The following is a 6,000-nucleotide window of genomic DNA, read 5'->3' as shown; positions in this document are numbered from 1 at the left end:
AATTGTGGCGATAACTTGCATGCGGTAGAGATTGAATAGCCGCTTTGCGTTTTGCTCACGCTCCACTGTGCGGGGTTTTCCTGCTTCTACAGCCCAGTACTACGAAGACTTCTTTTTCAGATAAGTGTAATGCTATTTTGATATATTTATAAAATAGACGTAATAAGAAATATTTTTTCCACTTTTTGCTGTTTGTACTGGTTTTGCTTAATAAACATATTTAAAAAAATAAAAATCTTGGAGTTTTTTGATTGAGGATGTGTCTGCCTGTCCAAAAGTTAGTATATTGGGATGGGTTTGTCTAAATGGTTAGTTGTTTTTGGCACCCCTATTAGACACCGAGGCCTTTTCTCCAATTTTGAATACTATTTATATGGGTGGATTGTTGGATGTTTTTTGTTGAAGTGTTTTACTAATGACATTTTTAATTTGGACTGCTTCCCAGAAGGAACTTCAGGAATCCCCCCTTCTTGTTTGCAATTTACAGATACACAGAACCATGTTTCAGTGAATTTTGTTTTTAGACCTCAAGGTATACAACAGAGATGGAATGCTGTATACTAATATTAACCATAAGAATAGAGAGAAAAAAAAATTATTTGAACCATAGGAGTTGCCATCCTGCCTGTTTAAGAATGATACTACTGGCTAATTTCTTCAGATTTGTAGAATTTGCACTTCAACAGAGGCATTGGAGGGTGAAGCAGAAATTTTGAGTTTTTAACTAGAGGATATCCTTATAGCATTGTGCACAAAGCTTTTTGTGAGCCTTATATACTAATCAGGATTTGCTATTGTAAAATAAACTTCATTAAGCTTTATCTAAGCAAGTATAATTAAAAAAATTTATTTATAACCCGCAATACCTTAACACTGTGTGTACTATCATACTCCACACAAGCTCAAACAGTCACCAGGAGTATATACTAACACTGGCATATCCTACAATTTCATTCAGTCTTCCAGGACAGCCCCTGTATTGCTTTCACCTGGGGAAGAAATTTGCCCGATAGTTTAGTACCCTCCATATTCTCATCTAATTTCCAACAAAGGAATGGTATTAGAGGCTACTCACCATGTGGCCATTGTACCATGTATAACACTACTATGACCGGGGATCATTGGGTCCATCTAAGTTTAGACAAAATTTACGTTAGCATCTAAAACCATATGTGAATCTTCTTACATGGTTTGTGTCATTACCTGTCCATGCGATCAATTATTCGTGAATGCACTTCAAGATCAGTCCTTGTCAGGCTGATAGAACACTATAGCTGTTAAAAACTTGTAAATTAACGGCCCCTATGGTGAATTATAATATTGCATAGGGACATGTGTTTTCTGATCTTAAATGGTGTTTTATAGAAAAAATTTCCAGTACCATTAATGGAGAAAACAATTTTATCTGTTAGTACAAGAACGGTTTTGGATTTACCATTTAAAATTCTTTAGTCCATACGGTATGAATGAATACATGGAATGATTAGTTGCAAGATAAACTTTGACACAAATCACAAAGCAGGCCATCATCACATTCTGATTTTGTAGAAGTATGGAGCTCGGCTGGAGAAGTTAGTGTAGGAGAGAGTGGCTGCCATCGAGATTCCCGGAAACATGGCTGTGAAAGTTAATCTGCCCCTGATAAAGAACCAAAACAGGGTACTCTTTCGGGCAGTATTGTACATTTTCATGCCACATTAAGATAAATAATATTGATATAGAATACTATTTAGAACTGTGGAAATTTTTTTTTTTTTTTTAATATTGAGACACACCGGTATTAAGAATGTCCGATTGATTTTGTCTACTCTTGGATTTTAGCAAATCACATACACATTATATACAGGTGTAAGAACTTATGGTCTAATGGTTGAGGCACCTGAAAACATTGAGATGTGGACAGGGCAGGATTAATTCGTCGAGGGCTTCTAGGCACACAAGTACACTGGGCTCCCTGCCCCCCCCCCCACCATGTGCCCAGGCGGAAACAGGAAGCTACATCAGAGGGAAGCTTTGGGCAAGCAACACCGCTTGCACAATTATAGTTCCCGTTGCCTTTCTTACCAGCGTTGCTTGCTTGTCTTACTTTCCGTCGATGGGTGGGGGCCCCCCCGGGCTGCGTTGCCAATTGTGGTGAGGCCCGCATGCCGATCGATGCTGGAGGGGCCCATCGCCGTTTGGAAAAAACAATGTTGATGCTCTTCTTCATCGGGGCCCCCTGACAATTTCAGGCCCTAGGCACGTGCCTACTTGGCCTATTGGTTAATCCTGCCCTGGATGTGGATGATGTAAAGAGCGGACTTACTGTAAACCTGAAATTCAGGATATCTATAAAAGATACTACTGGGTAAATCCGGTGAAAAGAATGGGTTCCCTAATAGTGAGTATCCTCTCATAAATACATTTCTTAAATAAATTTCACCTAGAGATCACTGTGATTATAGTAAAGATTGCATATTGTAGGGTGGGGTTTGAACTGTTTAAATTTTACCTCCCCAATAACTTGGGTTTTTGTGAAAATTTAGGGAACATCTGAGAATACATGATTTTAGGCATTTTTTGTATCATTATACAAAACACATCACACTATTTTTTAATCACTTTTATTGATTTATTTTTTTGCCCAAAGAGTAACAAATGTTTTATCCCAATTCTCACAGATTACTGCTTAGTAATAGTAGATTAACATGCTTGTAATTCAAATTCTACATACTCTCCCCTTCTAAAGGTGATTATTGAAGAAATTATTCCTATGAACTCTGTCCAAATAGAAGAATCTAAATTGAAGTTGTACTCACTAAACAGAAAAATGTGAAGAATCTCCAAGTGGATTAATTTAACTAATTACATGTAAATTTCATACAGAATACTCTTTTTTTAAGAAACAAAAGCAAAATAAATAAATCAGATTAATTTTAATATGCATTTATTTTGGCTTAAAGAGGATAAAAAACAGTATGATACAAAAAAAAAAACAAACCAAAAAAAACTCCCCACCCCAAAACAACAACGACTCTTCCCAAGAAGTTCCATCCACATTTCAAACCAAGGAATGTAAAAAAACAACAACATAGAACACCTCTTTTGCCAGCTTAACTGATCAATTTAACAAGTATAGGGAAGTAAAAGGTGCTAAGCACTTGATAAACGGTTAGTGTGAGAAAAGGCTACCATATAAATGTGTTAAAATTCTGTGCCACATTTTCCCTGTTTTGGGGGCCTCTTTTTACCAAGTCAAAGTAACAAGTATCATGCAGCAAATGCACTGAAGCCCATTTAGGCCCAGATTCACTAACCTGCCCGATCCAGGCCTGATCTGGGCAGGTCTAATGAATTCAGGAATGAAAAATATAAAGAACGCCTCCATCTGCCTGCATGGATCGCTGTTGTGCGATCCGCGCGCATGCCCGTCCAAGACGCAATCTTTTTTTTTTTTTTAATCTTAAAACTTTTTTTTGTTAGTTTTTAGCCCTGCGAGCCCATGGTTTTAACCCACTTTAAACCCACGGGTTAAAACCATGGGCTCGTGGGGAAGGGCAGGAGAACAGCGATGCGGCAGGAGAGATTCAGGGAAGGGCAGGAAAGGGGGATGCGGCAGAAGAGATTCGGGGAAGATCGAGGCAGAGCAGGGCGGCATGCGGGGTGAACAGCAGGAGACAAGAAACAGGGTGGCATTCGGGGCGAGCAGGTAGGAGAGATTGCAGGGCAGAGAGCAGGGTTTCCAGTAAGAAAGACGTTTTCAACTGGACCCAGCAGTCACTTCTTCAGATGATCGGCCAGCCCAGTCGGATCTGAAATTTGGTGTTGTGAATCGCATCCCAGCCAGTTTGCATGCGTTTCACCTCATTTGCATGCACGGATTCGAAGCGGATCGCAAGAGAGGTAAGTGAATCAGGCCGGAGGGAAATTTGATAGTAAAGGGGTCGCAAACCGATCGGTACACGATCGGTTTTGCTTTGTGAATCTAGCCCTTAATCCCTATGTGTTTCAGGCCCAGATTCTGAAAACTCTAACGCCGTCGCTAAACTGTTTAGCATGAACGCATTTTAACGGAGGATCATCAAAACGGCTTCTCTGTCTTTAGCAAGGTTGCTAGCAGTCTCTGACTGACATGCAAATGGGCTCCTCAACATTCAAATGAGCACCCCAGTGGTTTCTTAACAATTGCCGAGCCATTTTCTAAGAGTGGCGTCGGCTTTTGGCAACAAAAATCAGTGACTGGTCCAGGGTGAACTGTTTAAAATCTCGGCATAGCAGTACTGAACATCCCCACTCACCACCACCAAGCAGGGGGAGAGTTGCCGATTCTCTCCTGCCACAAATACCCCTCCCCCAAGCAGAGGGAGAGATGACCATTCTCTTCTGCTGTCACACGACACCCCTCTCCCCATTACCTTGAATTAGTTGGCTAACCAGAGGGATGCCTATTCCCTGCAGCCAGCTGGCATGCCTCTTCAAAATGGGTCTTCCCCTTCACAGTGCATCCCAAGGAAGAGCCTTAAACAACCTGGGCCAATCAGAGCCCCAGGCCCCTCTCAGGATGCACCGGGGAGGGGGAGGGGAAGGCCCATTTTGAAGAGGCGGGCCAGCTGGCTGCAGGGAGTAGGCATCCCTCCAGTCAGCCAACTAATTCAAGGTAAGGGGAGAGGGGTCGGAGGAAGGTTTTGTGTGGCAGCAGGAGAGAATGGGCATCTCTCCCTCTGCTTGGGGGGGGGGGGTCGCCACTGCAGGGGGGGAGGGTTTGTAGCATGAGAGATTGAACATCTCTGCCGCTGTTTTGTGGAATTTTTTTTTTCTTTTATTATGCACATGTGCCCATTACAATCACCAGCAATGGGCACATGCAAATTTAGCGAGTCTTCGCTACTCTCCTCCAACCTCATTTGCATGAGCGTTGTTTAGAGTGACTCACTTTTTTAAATTTGCTACCAGAACAGCTGCAATAGCAGCCCGTTGTTTTTTAACATGATTTTTTAAGAATCTAGGCTTCAGTGTATTTACCATGCCAGCCCATGCTATTCAGCTTCATAAAAGAGGCCCTCTGTGTGCTAAACTATGTGGTAATTTTGTAAAAATATTTCAGAGGTTGCATGGCATGAGTGGAGAACGGGTGTGTATACATTAACCAGCTAGTGCAGGGGGTGGGCAATCTTGGTTCTTGAGAGCTGCAACCCTTGGGTTTTCAGAATTTCCCCAATGAATTTACAGAAGGCATACAGGGACAGACTTAAAGATCTCAATATGCTGTGCTCACAGTGCTCTTTTGAACTCTTTCTGATGATGCCTTTGGCTTTGATGGTCAGGTAGCACAATTTATTTGGGGTGTTTTGTTGTTGTTGTTTTGGGAATTATTCATATACCATTTAGCTAATGTTTGTAGGACAGGGGGAAGGGAGAGTTTACTGCCTAAGAGTCTTCTGGGGCTGTTTGCTATTTCTGTTACTGAGTGGGGGGTGGGGGGAGGGTTGGTTTGAGTGGGGGTGGGAAGTGGGATTAATTGAAGATATCACTTTTCCCTGGTCTTTATAGTTTGCTATGTCTCTTATAATATTGGAAATTTTCAATAAAAATTGTTTAAACAAAGATCTCAATATTTATACTTTGCAGGAAAGGAGGGGAAGGGGAGATACGAGAAAGACATTTAAATATCTGGGTGACAAATGCACACGAAGCAAGTCTTTTAATTGAAATTAAATTCTGGAATGAGAGGACATAGAATGAGGTGAAAAGGGATAGATTCAGAAGTAACCTCAAAAAATACTTTTTCACAGAAAGAGTGATGAATGCTTAGAATGGCTTCCTAAACTAAACTAAACCTTAAGTTTATATATCACATCATCTCCACGGATGTGGAGCTCGGCACGGTTTACAAGAACTTAAAATATAGGAAGAGAAGAAAAAAAAAGGTTTACATGAACTTATATATAGAAGAGAAGAGTAAGGGGGGGATAGAATTACATTTTAGTGAAAAGCCAGGTTTTCAGTTGCTTGTGGAATAAT

The sequence above is a fragment of the Geotrypetes seraphini genome, chromosome 7 (assembly GCF_902459505.1).
Source record: "Geotrypetes seraphini chromosome 7, aGeoSer1.1, whole genome shotgun sequence".
Classification (NCBI taxonomy): domain Eukaryota; kingdom Metazoa; phylum Chordata; class Amphibia; order Gymnophiona; family Dermophiidae; genus Geotrypetes; species Geotrypetes seraphini.
Note: the sequence above shows the minus strand (reverse complement) of the source record.